Raw genomic sequence first — 23,377 nt, 5'->3', positions numbered from 1 at the left:
AGCAGACCTCATTTCACTGGGCTTCACTTGCTATGCTTTGCAGATATTACATGTTTTACAAATTGAAGGTCAGGGGCAACCCTGAACCAAGCAGGTCTACTGGTGCCATTTTCTGACAGTGCTCTGTATTACCTTTTGCTAATTCTCACAACATTCCAAACTTCGTCATGATGCTATTGCACACTTAATAGATGACAGGAGAGTCTAAATATAATTTTCTCATGCACTAGGAAACCAAAATATGTGCATGACTCATTTTCTTGCAGAATTTGTTTTGCTGCAATGGTCTGAAACTGAACCCACAATTACCTCAAAGGTATGCGAATAGATTCCTCCAACCAGGTGGTTGGTGACTAGGGAGCAGAAATGGGGTCAGGGAGGCTCACACCCGTCACTGTCTCAGCTGACCAAAATCCAAGCACTGATTGTTTTTATTTGGGGGGTGGGGTGGCAAGGGTTCAATTAAGTATGAAAACAGGCTTGACAAGAACTTTTAGCTCTAAAGAACCCTTGGCCAGTTTCTTCTTAGGAGGTCAAGTTTCTAGATAAAATTCTCCCTTGGGACTTAACAAAGATTTACAAATCATCCTACTGGAACTTGGCACAGTCCCTCTGCAGTCATGTGGCTCCCATTACTGCCACAGCCCCCTGTATCTTGTATCACAGTCACTCCCATGATTGTTCTAGTCCAAGTTCAACTCCCTGTTTAAACAGAGAGATGAGGAGGTATCACAAAATTAGTGGGAAAATTCCTTATCTTTCAATCCCATTTTTCAAAAAAAATTTTAATCCCCTCATAGACATGAGACTTAGAAAATCCCAGAACAATCCAAACAAGCAAATTTTAAAATGAGTTTCTTGGAGTACAGTTTATAGGCAATTGCTCTTCCTTTTATCTCTTGAGGTAGTCAGCTATTATGTCAACTAGACACTTTTGGGATTAGGGGCAGAAGTCAGCCTGTTAGTCAGATGGTAGCTTGATGATGCCCCTTGAGAATGTGGCCTTTTTATAAGAGCAAGAGAAACTAGAATCTCTCTCTCTCTCTCTCTCTCTCTCTCTCTCTCTCTCTCTCTCTCTCTCTCTCTCTCTCTCTCTCTCTTCTCTCTCTCTCTCTCGCACCCCTACCACCTGGCTTGCTTGCTGGAACTCTACCTGCCTCCAGATGACCCCAAGTGCGCTGCCTGAACCTGAGAACTGCCAGGTTTCTAGAGACCTTGGATGGATGCAAATCTGTACCAACTGGCCTGTGAGCTCTTGCTTCCCAGTTCATCTGCCTATAACACGGGGCTGGAGCCACGAGTCTGAAGAGGGAATTATGTAGCATCAAACCAATGGTCTGAAGTTGGCCTGGGCTGGGATATTTCTTGATATATAATTACATCAATGACACAAAGCTCGATCTCATCCATGGGTGAGTGTCGTTGGTTTTGTTTCTCTAGACAACCCAGCCTAAAACACCATTTGAAGCCAAATATTACAAAAAGCAAAGTTCAAGTCTTGTATGATCAGGAATGCATGAAGTAATACTCCACCTAAAAAATAATGATGGTGTTATTATTGTATTAAAAATACAAGTGATACTACCATACTAAGAGCGATTGTAACAGTGAAAACTCCCTACGTGTCTGTCTCAATCACAACAGCATTATCATTATTAACAGGATAGATTACATGTGCTGATAGAAGAAATCGGAGATGTGAATGTTAAGTGTTAAGTAAGTATATGTAACATAAGTCCTTTCTGGCATTTACCACACAGGAATCCTGGTGGCACAGTTGTTATGCATTGGGCTGTTAATCACATGTCAGCAGTTTGAAACCAATAGCCAAAGGGGCTTTCTACTCCCATTAAGTAACAGTCTATGGTACATACATACAATATATTAATATGCACCCCTAAAAAACAGTGACAAAAGCATGTACACCACATGACATAGAAAGTCCTTGAAACTATTATGTTGAGTGAAGTTAGTCACAAAAGGATAAATTTTGTATGAGTCCACTACTATAAGGAGAAACACTAATTAAACAAATCTTAGAATTCCAAAACAAAGGGGTAGAATGTCTGCGTTACCAGTCATGAACCATACATCACTCCCTTACGCACACTTCATAACAACCACCTCAAAAGAGAAGACTGCACATCGTCTGGGGTCACTCCTTCAAAAAAGGGGGAAAGGCGGAAGATCATCCACTTGATGCTCTACAACACTGAAACAAGACTGCGACACAGCAACACGCCTTCCACAGGCAGGAGAGGAGGACCTTACTGGAAAATCAAAGGGATCTATATTTTAGAGGAGGCATTGATATTTCTGTTGGCGGGTATGGTGAGTGAATGGGGAGGAGAAATCTCATATTGGGAAGGGATGCTACACAATAATTTTAGGGAACCTAAAGGGAAAATAAACCCAGTTCTATGTTCCTGGGTGGAGACCTCTAACATGTTTTCACCCAAGCCTTGGTGACCCTCACAATGGACTAAGCACTATGATGACCTTAGACACTGGTCTTACAGGGAACATACATCCCCCAAGGGCCACACTAGAAGGACTCAACGTGGCAGCCCAAGTGAACAAACTAGTCCTACCTCAAATCTACCTGTAACCTTAGACTTAGGACTGAAATGCCCTGATAGGAGGATGACCACCCTAAGACTATGGAAATGGTGGTCGTTGGACCTTTGGTGGGACCCCTGGCTTAATGGCTGTCCAAAGAAAGGAAACCCAGAACCACCATATATCAAGTACCTCAATGTTGCCCTTGGATGAATATGACAGGTATTAATCTGACAGGCAAGGATCTGCCCTTATAAAAAATGTTACAGGGAATTTCCCCCTAGCGCCAACCCCCATGCTCAATGTAAAAAGTGTTCACTCAATTAAGAAATCAATCTGTACAAAGCAACACTCATAGATCGCAACTCGAAGCTGGACTATACTTGCATAAACACATATCAACAGTGCCTTAAATGCTGTGCTAGAGAGCCGAGGGGCTTCCTGCCCATCCTTGAAAAAAATGCTATGCTACTGGATAAACTATTGATGCTATCAGTGCAATCACCTTATACCCCAGGGGGGTGCTTGACAATGTTTTTCTTTTCTGTTTCTTTTGGGTTTTGTTTTTAAGGGTTTTTTGTTTGATTGATTGTTTTAGGGGTGGGGGATGGTTGTTCTTGTTGGGTTTTGTTTTTGTCATACTATGACTGCCAAAGTAAACCAGAATCATTCATACACTGTGGACAAGCAGATGGATTCTGGGCTCCAGCTTAATTCTAGCCCCAATTCAAAAACAGTTAGTTCTTATAACATGGCCCTGCTAAATACTCGTCTTCGTGAAGAGATCATGGAAGAAATGAGTGCTACAGCAAAGGGCGGTGAAGAAAGCAGACGTTGTCTGGCTATCAATGGAATAGTGTTTGGAGGTCCTAAAGGCTTGGATTCTAACAAGTAACCATCTAAGTGAAGCATAGACCCAGTCCACACGGAAGAAACACAACAGCATGTGTGACCCAAAGATGATGATAACAAAACCCAAATAGGATAAAGGGAAAAGTATCAGAGTTAAATTGTGAACATGCTGTGGAGACCATTTTGTAGAAGGCTGTGGAGAACAACGGGACCCCACAATCCATCTGCAGTTTGTTATCTAGTCAGATTAAGCCTCTGGCAGAACCTGTCCGGTCACAGGCAAGGGATCGGAACAGCTTTACTATCAGACAGAGATGACTGTGAACTTGACGATGGTGAAGGAAAACATGGTATATTACAATACATGGTCAGTTGACCCCCCACTCCTAATGCAACCTGGATTTGATCTCAGCTCAAATATTCCTCGCTGTTCCACACAAAAATTTCTTCTCCGGCTTTTTAAATATCATTTGTGATCTTTTTATTTTCCTTTTATTTTTATCGTCAAATTATTATTATTATCTTCTTTCTGTTTCATTTTGTTTTCTTATTGTTTCGGTTAGGTTTCCTAGTTTATGAAGCACCTGAGGAGTAGATGTATAGAGACAATAATTGACGCAGTGGTTTATGGGGCACGGTAGTGGAGGAAAATTGGGGAGCAAACAATGTGGGGGAGAAGGGAGCACTAGAACCAATTTTGATAACGTATATACAACTCTTTTTAAAAGCGATGTAACTATGAAAGTGTCTGATATGTGAGTATTAGAAGAAGAAGAAGAGGAGGAGGAAGAGGAAGAAGAAGAAGCAACCACCAAACTTCACCAATGGTTACAATGGGTAAAGGAGGAAGAGTTTTGCTTAGGGGCATTGAGTTCATGGTGATGGTGGTAGACTAATTTGGATCAATAAAGGTTGTTCAATACAGAGTATAAGCATGGCACTGAATCACACATGTAGAAGTTGTTGAATTATAGAATGTTTGTGTACATTTTTTACAATTAAAAAATAATAATTAAACAAATATCAATGAGTACGAAGAAGAAAATGTTCCACAATTGATTTTGGTAAAGACTGCACGGCTCTTCTTAAAATGAGTGGACTACCGAATTGAATGCTATGTGGGTGAAGTGCCAATGAAACTGTGGGAAAGGGGTACAGTTTCAGAAACTCAGGGGTGTTCTCCTCTGTCCTAAAAGATCACTGGGAGTCACAACTGATGCCATGGGCATGGGTTTCTGGTTTGGATGCTCACTAATTTGAACAACATTACATCTGTGGGTTCAAACTAACAATTTTGAGGATGATGCAAGATCAGATCATTTTCATTTCATTGTACATATGGTCAAGCAACATCAGAACTGACGCAGTGGCACTGAACAGCAACTATCAAATTCGGAGGCAGTAGATGGAATGGCAGTACTCGAGCTTTCCCCTGGGAGACTCAGGTTTGCTCCCTGGCCAATGAGCCTGCATCCACAGGCACTCCTCATCTTAAAGTGAAAGCCTGTATGCTGTTACAATGCTAAAGGACTTTTAGCAGAGTAGGAAGAGTGGTCTGGGAAGCTACTTTCCAGATTCAGTCCATGACAACCTTATGGATCATGATCTAGCCCACAATTGATAAGGGGGAAGACATTAAACCAGGCAGCGTTTGCCCCTTTGAGCATGTAGTTGCCATGAGTTGGAAACCAACTTGACAGCAGCTAATAACCACACCAAACCATCCTAGCTGATTTCAATGTGAAGATCAAGTAAAAGTATAAATTACTTATCTTTTTAGAAGGCAACTGCTACCACTTTAAACTTGATTAAAGGTTGTACTATGGATAAACCATAAAGTGGAAATTAGTATATGCATAGTACATATGGAATTAAGTGGTCCATGATCATAAACATCTCCATGAGCACTAAGCAAACACCACAGAGCTAAGGAAGAACTTCATCATTTAACTCCTACAGCTGATACTAACTGTGGAGACAAACTGACACTGTCTTCATTCTTGATTAGCTTACTGTCTCATAGAAGACACACTCACAAAACCAAGAACCCATCACAAAAGACAGCAGTCTGTTGGATAAGCCAGCAAGGTCAGTGTGGAAGGTAAAAGAGTAAGTTTTCTGGCACTCCTGAGAGACACTCTCGAAGGATGGGACCAGGAGGCCAGCATGTGGGGCTCAATGCTCCAGGAGACAGATCATCTATAGCAACGTTGTCAACAGTCCTCTACTGACATCTTTTGATGACACTATAGGCCTATGTGAATAATCAATATTTTGGTAAAAAGAAGGAGCCCTGGCAGCTGTGGGAGTCAAGAATGGGGCTGCTAACTGTCAGTAACTCAAGCTCAACAGCTGCTGAGAGGGAGGGAGGGGGAGGGGGAGGGAGAGAGAGAGAGAGAGAGAGCTATTCTACTCTGACCTATAAGGTCTCAGAAAGTGTTGACAGGAAGTTTGTATTTCGGTAAAACAAAATTTCCAAGTTAAAAGACAACATAAAAGTATTTCAGACAAAACATAAAAGCTGGTGACAAGGCCTTGCCATGAGGCCTCTTACTCATGAACCTACGGTACCTAGCAGTGCCGCAGCGTTAGAAAACTAGGACTTGGCTTCCTACAGGTCATTCAGAGCCTCATTTCAGCGTCAACTGCAGCACACAAAATTACTCAGGAAAAGGCATGTGATGTGGAAAGGCAAACATGGTATTAACAGCCAAAGGAGCTCGGTCTGTTGCTGGTGACTTCTGAAAGGAAAATACCTGGAGGAGAAATCAGATCAGTAAAGCAGGTCATGTGAAGGGTCAAAAAGCCCAATTCACATAAGGGGGAACAGCTGCTTCTGCCTGGGAAAACTGGCCACCCTGCCTTCCACCACCCGCCCCTTCACAGCTAAGTAAAATGTGTTTAAAGCCAATTTCTAAACAGCACAGACAGACCATAAATCTTGCCTGGCATTTAGCTAAAATAGTATTCCTACTACCCACAAAATCTAAATTTATATGACTGCAGTAAAAACAATGCTACACTCACTACCATTGAACAGATCTCCACTGACAGTCACCTTACAGAGCAGGGTAGGGCTACTCCTGTAGTTTCCAAGACTGCATTCTTCTTCTTTTCAAAACCATCCTTTTATTGGGGGCTCTTACAGCTCTTATCACCAGCCAGACATCCACCCATTGTGTCGAGCACATCTGCACATATGCTGCCATCATCATTTTCAAAACACTTTCTACTTGAGCCCTTGGTATCAGCTCATTTCCCCTTCTCCCATCCTCCCTCCCTCACGAACCCTTGATACTTGATACATTTTTTTCCCATGTCTTACACTAACCGCTGTCTCCCTTCACCACTTTTCTGTTGTCCATCCCCCTGGGCGGGGGCTAAAGGTGGAGGAGAAAGCCTGATCTTTCTCCCACAGAGTGGCTGGTAGTTTTGAACTACTGACCTTGAAGTTGGGAGCCCAAGGTTAGTCCACTATGTCACCAGGCTCCTGGTATGACCACAACAGTCCCACCCTCTTTTGAAGCATTCCACTTTAAGCACTCAGCAACTAGTAAACGGCTGGTGGTTTGAGTCCACCCCAGGCTCCTCCAAAGAAAGGCCAGCCATCTACTTGTGAAAGATCGCTCACTGCCCGAGTCAATTCGGGCTCATAGTGACCTTTTAGGGCAGGCTAAAACTGCCCCTGAGAATCTCCCGAGACAGTAACTCTTTATAGGAACAGAAAGCCTTGTCCTCTCACGTAGCAACTGGTGATTTTGAACTCCTAGAGCCCTGCTAGCATAGTGATGATGCATCGGGCTGTGAGCCAGAGTCAGCAGTTTGAAACCACCAGCTGCTCCTCTGGTGAAAAACAGGGCTTTCTACTCCCATAAATAGTTACAATCTCAGAAACCCTCAGGGGCAGTTCTATCCTGTCCTATAGGGTCGCTCTGACTCGGTGAAAGTGGGTTGGTTTTGAGAGGGTTTGCCGTTGGCAGCCCGATGTGTGACATTCTGCCGCCAGGGCTCCTGTGTGCAAGACCGAAGCTCTGTGGAGCACAGTTTAACTGAAATGCACGAGGCCACCGGGAGTCAGCATAACTTGGTGGCCGTGGTTTAGTTTTATAAACAGGACTCTTCAAAATCAATTGACCAACAAGAATGTAAAAGAGTTAAATTATCACTAAACCAGACTGCCAGTGTATCCCCTCAAAGATGGCAACCACTCTGATCCAAACATTGCAGTGTCTTATGATCACACACTCAATTCATTTGTCAAGTTCTTTGGTGAAAGTCTACAAAGTAATGAATAGCACTCTAAGACTCCCACTGCCATCAAGTCCATCCCAACACAACAGTGACTCTAAAGGACTGGATGAAACTACCTGTTTGGGTTTCTGAAGCTGTGAACATTTACAGGAGCAGAACGTTTCTTTCTCTTGTAGAATGACTGTCAATTCATCCTGCTGACCTGTGTGCGTAACCCACTCCCCACCGGAGATCTCTATACTCCTTACACTCCACTCTAGCAACCTGATGGATGACCCCCCCTCTGAGTTCCCAAGACTTTAACTCTTCACAGGAGTAGAAAGCCTACACTCACTGCACTCCCACCAGTCCTGCTAAAACAACACAGTAAGTTCTCTTCTTCCCTCATGGTCAATAAACCAGAACAAACTCGAACGGAAAGAAAAAAACCCAACTGATTAATAATATTCCAATTAATGACCATCTGAATGAGCATGGGTCACGGACAGATTAAAAAGATTTTAAAAAGTCAAGTATTCAATGTTTATTCACTGAGTAATCAAAACAGAAATGCTCTAATTCAGTGGTGTTTCCCCAACATTTCTGAATTTCCAATTTCCAGTTGTCTCTATCTAACCAAGAGTGGGAATGATAGACTTCATGAGTCAGAGAAAGGCAAATGATGAATTTACAAGAGAGTAAGTTACTATGTATATACAGCTATGATTATATGTGTCTTTAATCAATAATTATAAAATACCTGATGTTTTGGTCAGAGTAGTTACCATCTTTGAGAGATAAACTGGCAGTCTAATAACTTTATCCAAGAGTTTAATGATTTACTTTTTTACATTCTTGGTCACTTTATGTTTAATTTTATTGAGAGTTCTACTTAAAAACTGAATCAGCTGCCATTGTTATTGTGACTCGGGTATTCCGGTAGAACTGCACTCTGCTGAGTTTTCGATGGCTGTGATCTTTCACAAAGGAGTTAATGGGCAAGTACCAGGAAGAAGAGGCTCAGAGAACTTGTACACATTCTTTGTTCAACAAAGCCACAAGGAGCCCTGATAGTGTAGTAGTTACACACTGGGCTGGGAACAGTGGTGGTATCAGTTCAAAACCCTCTGCAGGCAAAAGGCTGGGCTTTCTATTCCCGTAAACAGTTAGACGGTCTCAAAAACCCTCAGACAGTCACTATGAGTCAGTATAACGCAGTTGGTGGCAGTGAGAACATGGATATGAGTTCTTTTCGAAAAATAAAAATGGCACTAAATAATTATGAACGTCATTGTAATGAGCTGCACTATCATAAAAAGTAACAACATGATGTAATTTAGCAGAAACAGGGATTAATGCATAGTGCAGGGTGCTGATAGGTTTCCAGTCCCGGTCGCAATTCCAGGGCCAGGAGAAGGCCGAGTCACAGTTAACGAACAAGGGGGGCTTTTTCAGTGATTTTACGCCTCTAATGTGTTAACTCTGCTATGTGTTTTTAGCTAACAAATGAAGCAGGGAGGAGAGGCTGTCAGCTCAAATCAGTCTCAGAAGAAATCAACCAGAATATGTCTCAGAAACATGGAGGGCAAGACATCAGCTCACCTACTTTCGACATATGATCAGCAAAGATCAATTACTGGAAAAGGACATCGTATTTGGTAGAGGATCATAAAAAAACAGTGATGTGGACTTACACAATAATATAAAGAATGAACTCCTACATACCAATAATGGCAAGGAGAACACAGGACCAGGCAACCATACATCGTGCTACTTTCCCATAGGCCACCACAAGTCAGAGCTGACTTGGTCGCACTGACAGCGAAGCTGACTTCTCAGGTAAAAGCTAGGCCTCAGGTGACATTTAATTTGAATATGAACCAAGTGACACCCTATGAAATGCCACATGGACAAAACAATAGCAAGCAATGCTACACCAGGGAATTCATAGCTCCAAATGTATGTTAGTCTGGGTACATTAGAGAAACCAATTGACAGAAACTCATGAATAAGAGAGAGTTTTATATAAAGGGTAAGTGCACATCAAGAAAACATCCCAACCCACAACTCCAACATTAGCCCGTATGTCTGACAATAATCCAAAAAGTCCTCCTCCATCTCACAAAACACACACTATGACGCCAACTGCAGGAGGAAAGTCGAGTCAGTAAACGTGTAAGCATCTCAGCGCTGGCAGGGTCTCCACACGGCTGCTCCAGCACCCATCAGGGAAGGTCCAATGCGGCTTCTCCTTGGAGATATCTTGCAGGAAGTGAGCTTTGCCGGCTGAAGCAGGGAACTGTCTAAGTCAGCTGCACCCAGGTCCGACCATCACCGAGAACTAGAAAGGCGAGGCTCACTGAGTCATTTATCTCTCCGCCCTTCAATTAACCCCACATGTGTTTATCGGCCAGGTTGGCACAATATCGGCCAGGTTGGCACAATAAACTTTAACTATAGCAAAATGTAAACTCTCTATCTCTTATTATCTTTTTCCCTAAAATTTTATCCAAGCCTACTTTGAACTTGGCTGAATGCAAAACTATAGACCCCCAAATTGGCAAGCCATAATCTTACCAAATCAAATCAAACTCACTGCCATAGAGTAGACGCTAACTCATAGCGATCCTTTAGAACAGGAAGAACTGCCCCTGTGAGTTTCCAAGACTTTGTACAGGAGTCGAAAGCTCCACATGACTCATAAGGTGACCAGATGTCCCACTTTTGGCAAGAAAGTCCTGATTTTGGGAAAGAATGAACAAACTAGGGTATATGGTTTTCAACTGCCATGTAGCTATTTCGCCAGGATATGAGTTTTATCAATGGTGTCCCACTTTACCAATGTTAAAACCTGGTCACCTTACCCAAGGATCAGTTGGTGGTTTCGAATTGACTGATCTTGCAGATCGCATGCCAATGTGTAACCACTACACCACCAGGGCTCCTATAATCTCAAATTACTAAGAAAACAAAGTCAAAAAAAAACATTTGCTTTCAATTCGTCTTTTAGGCACCTCTGACACACCTGGAACAAAGATCACCTATTGCCCCCATGATCCTCATCGTTCATTCAGTAGTCACAGAGGCAGTGAATTATTTAACCTGGCTCTTCCAGCCAAAGTCTCTATCAGTGGTTCCCAATCTGTGGGTCACAATCCTTTTGGGGGGTCAAACAATTCTTTCACAGGAGTTGCTGGATTCACACAGTAGCAAAATTACAGTGATGAAATGTAACAAAAATAATTTTATGGTTGGGGGGTCACCACAACATGAGGAACTGTATTCAAGGGTCACGGCATTGAGAAGGTTGAGAACCACTGCAAGCCCACCAAATGACCTTTCCCTGCATGGGTCTATCAAGAAAGTGGGGGAGGACACTGACAGGATTCACCTGTAAATGCGACTAGAATTCCGTGGGGTGCCATCTGCTGCCGATACAGTGAAACCTCTGATTATGGGGGGGGGGGGGATTTCATCACCAGCAAGAGTCAGGGTGAAGCATGTCTTCTGGACCGAGATTCCTGCACAGTGAATCTCCTGGATCCAAATGACTGCTGTGCCATTAGAGAAGAAGCGGCAGAACCAGGAGCCAGCGCATGGAGGATGCTGGGACTTCTCAACCCAAGGCACACACTTGTGTGCAGAGGACTGGCTTGTGGAGTGAGTGGGGTACCAGTGGACACTTGCTGGGGGCGTTGGACTTACAGACCGATGGAAGTGGAGCTGAGTACCTGGAGACTGAGACTTACAGGAGTGAGGAGCCTCTGAGCACTGATCCAGGGAACTGGGTTTTCTGACCTACAGGGCGGGAGGTAATGCCTTGGAGTGAGGCTTCAGGCAAAGTGGTTTGCCCTTTGGGCATTTGTTAGTAGACTTGACAGGACTTTGTAAATGCCTTTGTAAGCAACTTAACCCTGAGCATTTCCCACTGGCATTACAACTTGTTAAGTTCGAGAAGCCCTTTAATCATGGATTTTGTCTGTGAGTTCTGTGTAGCAATTGCAATGGGCATTAGAAACCCCAGAAGTCAAGAACATTAAGTCAGTGCAGGAGGTGTGTGTTCAGCTCCTACAACAGGAAGTCCTGGAGCCGTGCTGGGCACTGCAGATACGTGGCAGCACACGAGAAAGTCCCTTCCAACTTAGGGCAAATGTCCGCTCAACATGTAAACAACGTGCGTACTTCAGCCAGCAACGAAAGGATTACGCGTAAAATAAAAACAGGCAACAGGCAAGAAGGGGACGCGTGCAGAAGGGACTCTGTTGCTCCCGTGGTCAGAGACGTCAAAAGTTACTCTGCCGTCACCTGCATGATGAGGCAGAGGGACAAAGCGTGACATCTGAGACAGACACAGGTGACAACCACCAACAGTTCAGCCGTAAGCAGTCAGCTTCCTTAAGGCTCAGAACAATCTAAACGTCTTTGTTAGTTGTTAACAAGTCTTCTACAACTCACAGTGACTGCCTGAACGGCAGAACAAAATGCTGCCTGGATCCTCACTGTATTCTGGGCCACCCCTACGTGCAAACCCATTCTGATGCCACTACGTATTCTGGGTGCCTGCCAACCTGGGGGGGCTCATCTTCCAGTGTCACAGAGGGCGTCTAAAAGTGTGTGAGTAAATTTGTCTTTTAATTCCACTTTCCCACAAACGGTTTGAGAGCCCCTTTACAAGACAATAGTCGATGGGAATCCATTGGGTTTTGGGGTGGCCAGTTTTCAGAAGTATATCACCAGTCCTTTCTTCCTCCAGAAGCTTGGCTGCAATCTGTCCTCCACGGGTAACTCTGCTGGTACCTGAAATATGAAGAGCCATAGCTTGCAGTGTGATAGAACCACACAGTCACCAGAACGTGATAAATTGACAGACAGGTGGCAGGCTACACATAAATGCTGATATTATCCCCATTTTACAGAGAAGAAAATGGAGGTTCCAGAAATCTAAGTTACCCACTCAACTTTACATAGTCGGGCCAATGTTTGCACTCAGGTAGACTTGGCTAGGACCTGCATCCTTCTCAGTCTCAGGAACTTACTTACCTATAACTCTGTTGTTGGCATGAGAGGGATCTCTCTTTGCCATACTGCCACTGGTGAAAGAGACCAAGGCCCCCAGACCTGCCAGAGTTCAATGTGGATAACAGGCCTTGCCTACCCTTGAACGTGCACATTGTGGCTGCAGTCCCCTGAACCAGGCATACCTGGTCTTCTGTGTGTGTGGGTGTGAAAATATATACGTTTCTCTATACCAGTTTCTAATGTTGAACCAGGCATATCTGGTCTTCTGTGTGGGTGTGTGTGTATGTGTTTGTGACTCATCCAAGAGTCATTCATGTGTCTCAGTGACAAGATCGCCAATAGGCAGGCTGTGGAAAGCTTCCAGACACTGATGCAGTTCAAGGGGGACCAACCCAAGCCCTGGGGCAAGGACGAGGTGGAGTTGCTGTACGGGCTGCTGGAGCTCAGCCTGGAGGAGAGCATCCGGGATGAGATTTACTGCCAGGTCATCAATCAGGTCACGGGACACCCACAGCCGGAGCACAGCACCTGAGGCTGGAGCCTCCTCAGCCTCCTCACCGGCTTCTTCCTGCCGTCGCCCACCCTGAAGCCCTATGTGAGCAGGTTCCTGCAGGATGCTGACCCCAGCCTAGAGCTGGCCCACAGTACCCAAGAGCACCTTCAGCGCAGTGTCAAGTATGGGGGGAGGGGGTGCCAGTGGCTGCCCTGGCCAGAAGAGATGCAGGCCTTCTTGAAAGGCCACATGGCCCCAAAGTTTCTGATCCACATATCAGGGGGTGTGGACTACAAGACCAACATCCGGATGTTCATGGTGGCGGCAGACGTGCTGGAGGAGCTGTGCAGGCACATGGGCATCACGGAGCCGCAGGAAGTACAGGAGTTTGCCCTCTTCCTCATCGGGGGGAAGGGGACCTGGTGCGGCCTCTTCGGCCCTGTGAGTACCTCAACAGCCTGCAGGGGACCAAGGGCACGAGCCTGCACAGCCGGCAGCTGGGCTGGGAGACGCTGCTGCACCTGGACCATCCCACCTACATCAGGGTCCACTACAGCCAGGTGCTGGTGGGCTACCTCCAGGGGAAGCTGCCAGTGAGCGCCCAGGATGAGGCCCAGCTAGCCCAGCTGGACACGCTGCAGCACCTCAAAGCTGCCTCGGACCCCCGTCACAGCAGGACCTGCTGCTTTACGTGCCCACGCCACTGCAGGCGCAGGTGTGTGTGAAAATATATGCGTTTCTCTATACCAGTGTCGAATGTTGAACCAGGCATATCTGGTCGTGTGTGTGTGTGTGTGTGTGTGTGTGTGTGTGCGTGAGATAGAGAGAGAGAATATATGCGTTTCTCTATACCAGTGTCGAATGTTGAACCAGGCATATCTGGTTGTGTGTGTGTGTGTGTGTGTGTGTGTGTGTGTGTGTAAATATATGCGTTTCTCTACACCAGTCTCTAATGTTGATGTAGTGGAATATAAAATGCATCTCAACTGGTGCTCAGATGAGAAACTCAAAATCCTGAGTACAACTTCTCCTCTTCATACCCTTTGCTACCTTTCAATCCAGCTTCCTACCTGTCTCCTCATTCTTCTCTTCCCCAGTGACGCAGTCCCGCGTGGGAAGCGGGATGAGCTCCTACATCTGTAAAGCAGAGCCTGACCCTCTTTGCACGGCACAGTCCAGGGCTCCGCTTACACTTAAGAGGAAATGAAACTCCCTCCGTGCCCTGCAAAGCCTGGCTGGCCTGACTGACACAGGCGGGTTCCACCTGTCACAGGACGTTTACCTGGGCAGAGGTGAAGTAAATGGCTTATTCTGGCCCTTTAGCTATTGGTTTTGTAACTCTCACCTGATGACTGGGATACCACAGTCAGTTCTTATTCATAACAGAAAAAACTACTGCTTGGTCCTTCTAACAAGCCTAGGTACAACAGAATAGAACACCGCTAGGTGTTCACCATGCTCACAATGGTTATCTTGATGACAAGGTAGGACTATGTAACTAAGAGGTGCTTGCGGCCCACAAAGGAGATTGGCAGCTTGCTAATAATACGAAGAAGGTGCACGCTTGTGGGGTGGGTATGTGCAAATAAAATGTACAAAATCCTAACATGGAGGTTGGCCAATTTTGTCATCAAGAAAGAAAAGCCAGAAAAACAAATAAATAAATAAGAATAAAATTTAAAAAGAAAAGCCAGGAGTAGAGGGATACATATCCTTTGGTTCCAAAATCACTGTACTGAACCTCCTGAATCCAGGTCTCGAAGTGCTTTGATCCCAAAGATGGTGAAAAAGAGCAAGAAGCAGCTGCAGAGAAACCATGGCCGCAGTTGGGGGCGGAGCAGGGATCAAAAGATGCTTTCAGAAGGAGGCTTGCTGGCACGGGGCGGGGGGGGGGGGGGGGGGGGACGACGACCTTTGAGCACTTACTGGCAGAGTTAAAGTTTTAGAACCCTTGCCCAAACAGAACATGGTATCATTTTCATGTGTTTTCATCCTATTTTTAAACATCCGAAGACCAGGGAGAGGATGGTCAGAGAAAGGCATGACAGCAAGCAGTACGTCTTGACTGAAGAACTGCATCTGAAGTTCTTGAACCTGAATTATGGCCTGACACTTCCCTAATAAACACCATACAGTCTGTGAGTTTTGTATGGGAATTGCAACAAATTATCAACCCCAGCAGAGAAACAGAGGGTGCAGCAGACCGGCTGGCTGATGTTAGAATGAGTGAAAAAAAGTTGATGGGTTGAGGTGTGTCTGACCTGCACCTCCTGGGAATTAGCTTTGGGCAACTGATGCTGGTGCTCTTGATTTTCTCTCGCACACAGAAATTAAAGGAGATCAGATGCCACCTACAACCAATTTTACTATTTTCTCCGTCCTGGGACCTCCCAGAACTTGCCTCTTCTCTCTATTTAAGTCTCAGCTGACATGACCTCCATGACACCCTTCCAGACCACACGCTGCAGATGGGGACCCCACTCACCTCGATCACATTTATCACTGTTGTAATTAATTTGTTTATTTGTTTACATCGTTTAATATGCATTTCCCAAAAAAATATTTGAAGCTTCCAAAAACCAGTGACCTCGCTTTTCAAGGCTCCTGCTCCTCCCAATCTGTCTGCCCCACACAGTAAGTCCTTTATACATTTTGGGGGTCTAATATAATAATCAAATTATGGGAAAATACTAAACTTGATTCTTTTGCACAATTACTGTTTTTATGTTAAAGGTCCAGTCGACAGGCTTTAAGTTAACCAGAGTGCTATCTTTTGAAGCTTATCTGTGATTCCTCCTGAAAAATAAAACAAACGTCTGTTGGTGCTATGAGAAGAAGGAGAAAGGACTTTTATTACAACAGATCCCCTCGAAAAGATCGTGGGAACTGTATTTTCAAGCCTTCGCTGGAACTAGCCCGTCCCCAACCCATTGATCTTGCTCTTATACATAAAACATATTGCAGGATTCTTAAAATTCTTCCAAAAACCTGTCTGCCAAATGACATATTATTTCCTTTTGCTTAAATGTTCGCCATTGAGGTTCTTTCTAAAGTGTTTACAGTTTCCTAAATCCTAGCCTAGCCTCAGTTCAAAAGTTTAATCGCCCATATGCTCATGATTTTTATCACCAAACATACTAGAAAAGGGAAATCGGTTGCTTCAACTACTAAAGTTTGCCAAAAAAAAAAGGTGGGGGTGGGGTGGGAAGAAGCGTGGGGATCAGAGGAACAGGCTGCATGTTCACTTTGAGATTCAAACCGCAAAATACTCCAAACGTGAAAACTTCATCCAAACCTTTTCCTTCATAACTCAAAAGAAATGCATGTCATCAAATGGGTGTAAGCAATATTCAAGTTCTTTAAAACATCAGGGTCATTGAGTTGCTTAATCAGATTCCTGGTGCCCTCAGTGTGAAAGTAGAATTATGCTCCATAGTTTTCAATGGCAGATTTATTTGGAAATAAATAAAGCTCGGAGCTTCTCTTCCAAGTGTTCTCAGGGTGGGTTGAAACAACCAAGGGGAAAATAGTTTGCATCATCCAACGACACCTTAAATTCAGTAAGTTCATTAATTTTATATCACAAAGAAGACATATTAAATGGTGAAAAATAATATTCAAAAACAAATCCAGGTTGTTTTAAAAATAGGATAAAAATGGGTTCAGAAATAGGAGACACGGTTTGCCTGTATCTAAAATATCTGTGGTTATTCATTTGTATGATGATAGTGAAACACTGAAAAACTACTACAAATCTTCAGAATCTTTCATGCTAAATTATTGCATACATTATCTTTCAAGTTCAAAATCAACTTCTTGTGAAGCTGCTTTAACTAAACTACATGTAGCTTCTTTAACTAAAAAGACTCATCAGTTCTCGGCCTTCTGGATATGATCAAGTGTAATAAACAACCTTTTGGGCATGATTCAAGTTTTCGTCTAAGCAACCATCAATTTTTTTTATTTTGTTTTGTTTTTCTGTAATGCTTTCAATTTTATAAAAAGAAAGAAAAACCTATAATTTAAAAAATTAAAGCTCTGCCTAAAGTGCATTTTTTAAATGTGTAGGAAGGGAACGGAATCCATTTCAATCATCAAAATGTCCTCTGAGGTACCTGTTTTCTTTGTTAGTTGTCATGTCATACTTTCTGACTCATGAGAACCCATGTGTGTTGACTATATTGTTCTAGAGCAGTGGTTCTCAACCTTCCTCATGCCGCGACCCTTTAACACAGTTCCTCAGGTGATGGTGACCCCCAACCGTAAAATTACTTTCGTTGCTTCTTCATGACTGTAATTTTGCTACTGTTATGAATCGGGCAACTCCTTTGAAAGGGTTGTTCAACCCCCCAAATGGGGTCGCGACCCAGAGGTTGAGAACCGCTGTGACGGTTTCGGATGCTGTGAGCTTTCAGAAGCAGATTCATAGCCTGTACCCAAGGCACCTCTGCATGGCTTCTAAGCCCCCATCAACTGTTTGGCTAGCAGTCAAGCACTGGAGTACTTAAAATGGTAAGGATTAATAAACTTCCATTAACCAGAAGGAAACAGGCAGTTCAGAGGTAGAATTCTCTCCTTCTAGGCAGGTGTCCTGGGTACACTTCCCAGGCAATGCATCGCATGTACCACCACCACCCGTCAGTGGGCGCTTGCCAAGTTACTACGATGCACAGGTTCCGATGAACCAAGCGTGCAATCTGCAATGATGGGGAAGATGACAGGCTAGTGAGACCAGGTGTCCTTTGGCTGCACTCTGCCTGGGGTCAGCATGAGTAAAGGACGGCTCTCCAACGCTGCCTAAGGGGAATCATGACAATGCAGGAGTAAAGTATGCCGGAAGTTTCCCCAGAACACCTGAGCTGTGAAGCCAAAATAAAAACAAAATTCCAACATTCTTAACTGTTTCTGAATCTAAGTCATTTCTGTTAGCCTTTAACATCATTCAAAGATGTTAGAGTTTCCATTCCTCCTTTAGTCTTCCTTTTATAATAAGGGATATTTAACAATGTATTGTGAAATATCATGCTTCTAGAGCAGGGGCAGTAAATTTTTAAGACCGTAGAGCCAATCCTGTTGACCCTCACAATTTAAAAATTATTTGAGAGCCATAAATATATTTTTAGAAACAAATGAAATCATCCTTTTCTGAATGAAACCATTAATCGTTTTATTTCTTTGCAATTTTACTTCAGAGACACATGTGCCTACCAACAGAGCCTCAAGAGCCACAATGTGCCAACCCCTCGCCTAGAGGGGTTTTGTTTTGATTTTTAACAGCTTAATTTCTCCTATTGTAGACTCCTTAATGTCCAAACACTACCTGAGAAATCGTAGCAAACCCATAGAAATTTCCATGAAGACCCCGGCAGCTGAACGTGCCAGCAAGCGGTTACTCTGCACGCAGGCTGGAAAATCGCGGAGCTCTAGAGGTACTCTCCCACTCACTCCCTGCCATCAAGTCGATTCCTACTCCACAGAACAGAGTACAACTGCCCCTTGTGTTGTCTGACACTTTACATCTTTTCAGGGGTAGACCCACACCTGGGTCTAAATCATGGTCTTGCTATCTAGTAGCTGTGTGAATCAGGCAAGGCACTCCACCTTCTCTGCTAATAGGAAGCAATGACAACTATGCAATCTTGCAGGATTAACGAGAACGAAAGTCCACTGCCAAGGCCAGTGCCAGTTCCCAGTTGCCGTTCCTATGAACCAAAGCCCCTTTTGGTGCCTATACTGATTAGATTTTTAAATTTTATTAGCTGGGAGTTAATACACATATCATTTCATGGTGCAATCACATCAAGTAGCATCGTACAATTGCTACCATGTACCGAAAAACATATAACACAACTTCAAGAGGGTGACCCCAAATGACATAACACCTTTGAGATAAACCCTAATATGAACAAACAAAAACTAAACAAAACCAAAATACAGACAATATTGAAAACCAGATCAGGTCCAGCGTGCATCAGAGGTGGGATCAACGGACAGGGTTTTAACTGTTCCAGGCAGGCTCACTTACCCCTTTGATCCTCCCCCACTGCTCTCAGTGCACTGTTTAGTAGCCACTTTCCCCCATTCCTCAATTATGGCCAGAGGGAGATCACCAGAGACTTATTTCCTAGGTAGTTTCTACGCTTGGGCTCCCGCTGTCGTCCATGGAAATAGTAAGTTGCATTATTTATATTGCCATATAATTCACAACTCAATAGTTCAAACATATAAGAGCTGAGCTATCATCATTACAATAAATTTTAGAACATTTTCCTCTTCTATCTGTTGTTGTTAGTGCCCCATTTCCCGCTACCTTCCCACGCCGTGTCCCTAGGTAATTATTGATCCAGTTACTGTTTCTATAGATTTGCCTATCCTGGATGAATATATTTTTGTTGGATGAGTCATGATTGTAGGGCTTCAACAACTTCAACCTGAATATCAATTTCTAATCCTTCATATTGGGAGTTCAGAAAATGGTAATAATCAGAATAAAAGATCAATGACCTCAGCAAGTCCATTTCTTAAGTAATTCAAGATGTAAGTTAGTTCAATTGTTTCTCTTTCCTAATTATTAAATGTTGAAACACACAAGTTATTGGAAATCTAATTCCCAAATGTTCAATCTTACATTAATGTAAATATAAAGTAATGAGCTCAATTGATAAGCAACAGATTTACAAACAATGTTTGGCTAATAACCTGAAATACTGTAGTTTTCAGACAAAAAAATAGCCAATAGTCTAAAAAGGTTCAAAACACAAAAAACAGACTATTTAAAAGTGCATTCTTCAAAAGATTCTTGGATGTATCTTCTTGCGGAGGGGAGGGGGCAAGCAATGAGAGGTGACCATACTTGAGGCACCCCGCATCAACATCAGCCACAGCACTCTCGACTCTCTACTGCCTACAGCAGGGCCCCCAAATTTAATGCCATACCTTTCCTTAGGAATGGTAAAGATGGTATTCCAAAGTAAAAAGTGGGAAACAAAACTGGAAATGGGAATAAGTTCCTGGACATCTTTTCAAGTATCTGGGTTAAAAATAAAGTTGTCCGATACTCACACATGCCAAGTACAGTTGTGATTCTTCTGATCTTAGTTAACTAGTGTATAAATCCTGTTCCAAATATTTCAACACAGGAATCTGATGTATATGCTCCAATCAATAATCAATACATATACAGACATACTTACCTTCACTTAGATTTGAACACTGCTATTATTATTAGGTGTTGCTGGAGGGTTCCATTCATCATGACCCTATGTAAAACCTCTCTCTGCCCAAGGGAAGGAAACATCACTTGAACCCACTGATGTAGCCACTGTATCACTCCATCTCTTAAAGAGTTTTTTTTGTTGTCTTCTATTTTACTAAGCATAGATTTTTTTTTCCTTTCTTTCTTTCTTTCTTTCCAGGAACTGGTCTCTCCCGATAGCGTGTCCAAAGCATGTGAACAAAGATCAGAACAATTAAAACTCTCCTTGCCATGGGTCAGTGTGTTTAGAACCACGACCCCACCAGGGATCCTTACCTGTATCTTTGGCAAGTTTATTGTGGCTGGGAAAAATCTGCCTCACACTTTAAAAGGGTTTGAAAAAAGGGGAAGGGGGGCATCAGGTGTATTCTTTCCACTTCACAGTGTTATCAAGGCAAAAATCTGTCCAGTGTCTTCCCCAGAAGCTGGTTAGAGGGAGGGGTGTCAGAGTTATTGATACTTTATGACGTGCGGGCTCACCGCAGCAGGGCGCTGAGCTAGGAAGCTGCACCCCAGCACCCCGCAGGCCTCAAGGGGTGACTGAGCCAAGTGACTGAGCTCTGCTGATAGGCACACGAGTGAATCAAAGATCATTCAATTCCACTTCAAGTCTGCCGGTCCCCCAAAAAAGTATGGACATTGGAGTCCGTGGGTGTAGCTGGAAGGGGATACCCAAAACAAAAATAAATCACGCTTTCAGAGCCGTTAAATGTGCATTTGTTGCAATAACTCCTGGTCGGGGATTAAGAGATACCAAAGATTAAAATACTCCTCCAAATACTGACCTTCCAAGATTACACGTCTTAGATCACAAACCCAAAGACCAGAGCATGGGAACGGGTTGGCCAACTCATCCCGCCCCCTGGCCCCCAACCAGCGGGCGCTCCCAGCACCCACCCTTCCCGATCCCGTGGCGCCTGCCTCAAACCCAGCAGCGGGAGGAGGGGACGGCGGCAGCGGGAGAGGTGGGGACGGCGGCTCGGCGCTGCTCCGTGACCCGGGCCCGCGGGCTGTGTCTGAGGATGGAGGACACGGAACCTGGCAGGAAGCCGCAGTCGCGGACCAGAGACTTCACTGCGCACCGCCCGGCCCGGCGCCGCTCCGGCATTGTCCGCAGTGGAGCGCGGCCACCCCTGGCCCAGCCTTACCTCGGTTGCATCCCGGGCCCTACGCGCTGCCACCGGAGCCAGGCGACCGGGGGACCACCGGGAAGGAGAGTCCTGGCGCCAGGGGGGCGAGATCCCGGCGGCCCCCGCCAGACGAGGGCGCGAGGCCGAGCGCGGGCCGCTCGGGGACCGCAGCTGCCGACGCGGCGGGCCAGGCGGCCCGCGCCGAGCGCCCCGGAGCGGAGCGAGCACGCAGTCGGCGAGTGGCCGCGGACGAGCCGGTGCGCGAGAAGCGGGCTGCGCGGCCGCGAAGGTCCGGCTGCAGCGAGTGCTTCCCACCGGGCGCCTCCGCAGCCGGGAGGACGAGGGAGGGAACTTGCGGAGAGTTGGCGCGGCCGACGGCCGGGTCCTCGCGCGGCTGTGCACGCCCCCGAGGCGCCGGCCCCGCCCCGGCCCCCGCCCCGCCCCTACACACCCGCACCCTACCTGCCGCGCGGCCCTCGGCTCAGCCGTCCCTGTGATGCTCTCCGCCCCCGCCCGCGCCTGTCTCCTCCCACCTTCTACTGGCCAGCCCCCTCCGCCACGCCCACTCGCCCCTCCGGCACGCCCACTCCCCCTACGCTGCCAGGGAGATCCTGGACCTCCGACTGCCGGAAAACCGGAAAACCGCAATTCCAGCTCAGCCACACTCGCACAGAGCCCTTTCCGAAAATGAAATAACACTTGGGGGGAAAAAAAACAAAACAGAAATAGCTCAAGCAGGGTGTCCTCTTCCTAGACTGGGAACAAGCTAGTTTTTCAAAATGCAGTAAATGTTTAGAGGTGCATCGTTGTCCAACTCATAGAAGTCTTTGGGTAGCGCGAACAGTTAAGCGCTGAACTATTTGGCGAAAAGGTTGGTGGTTCTGAACCCACTGAGAGCTGCCTCGGCAGACAGGTCTGGGCCACTTGATTCCCAAATAACAGCTTTGAAAACCTTCTGCCGCGGTTGCACGCTCACCTTCATGACAATTAATAACAAGTATCCATTTCATAATGGTACCATTTCATGGTAATGCTTTTGGCTTTAGATATGCTTAATAACTTGAGGGTTTTGTTTGTTAGAACTTGGCGGTTGTTATAAGAACACACTAGCAGTTCGCACTTGATGAGTAACCTAACTCTGAAGAATGGCATGAGAGAGATCTGTTTCCAGAAGTTGGCAGCCAAGAAAACCCTCATGGCGCACATGCGCTCTGTAACACACGAGGCCACTATGAGTTGGCATGCGCTCCGTGGCAAGTACAACAGATACACTCTAACGTGGCTTTTGCTATTGAGAACTGTATGAAATCTATATTTATCAAAATGACTGGATTTGAATGGGATAAGTACTCACGTGGTATTTCCTCTCAGAAATATTTAGCCAGGATTTATTTTATACAGTTTTTGTTGTTGGGTGCTAGCAAGTCGGCTCCTACCCATAGCGACCCTAGGCACAACAGAACAGAACCCTGCACGGTCCTGTGGCACCCTCACCATTCTTCCTATGCCTGAGCCCCTTGATGCAGCCTCAATCCCCCATCTGACTGAGATGGCCTTCCGCTTTCCTGCTGCCCCTCTACTTTACCAAGCAGGACGTCCTTCTCCAGGACTGGTGTCTCCTGACAACATGTCTAACATATGTAAGATGAAGTCTTGCCATCCCTGCCTCTAAAGAGCACTCTGGCCATACTTCATCCAACACAGATAGGTTTGTCCTTTTAGCAGTCCATGGTACTTTCAACATTCTTCTCCAGAACCACATTCAAATGCATTGCTGCTTCTTTTGCCGTCCGTATTCACATGCATATGCAGAATATCATGAGTTGGATCAGGAGCACC

General features: G+C 45.1%; 1 protein-coding gene across 2 annotated transcripts in view; it reads right to left on the bottom strand.

Annotated features, from left to right (window-relative positions):
* FAM110B (family with sequence similarity 110 member B) overlaps positions 1-22,048 on the bottom strand; it is a 209,475-nt gene extending 187,427 nt beyond the window's left edge. The window contains exon 1 of one of the 2 annotated variants that reach the window (XM_075549694.1): positions 22,001-22,048. The gene's annotated coding sequence lies outside the window, so the exon portion shown is untranslated. Of the gene's footprint in view, positions 1-21,556; positions 21,918-22,000 lie in introns of those variants that run through there. The other variant, XM_075549693.1, reaches the window with a different exon arrangement.
* Positions 22,049-23,377: the final 1,329 nt, after the last annotated feature.

Source organism: Tenrec ecaudatus, chromosome 5, assembly GCF_050624435.1.
Source record: "Tenrec ecaudatus isolate mTenEca1 chromosome 5, mTenEca1.hap1, whole genome shotgun sequence".
Lineage (NCBI taxonomy): Eukaryota > Metazoa > Chordata > Mammalia > Afrosoricida > Tenrecidae > Tenrec > Tenrec ecaudatus.
The sequence above is the reverse complement of the archived record's forward strand: the minus strand, read 5'-3'. Positions and strand labels throughout refer to the sequence as shown.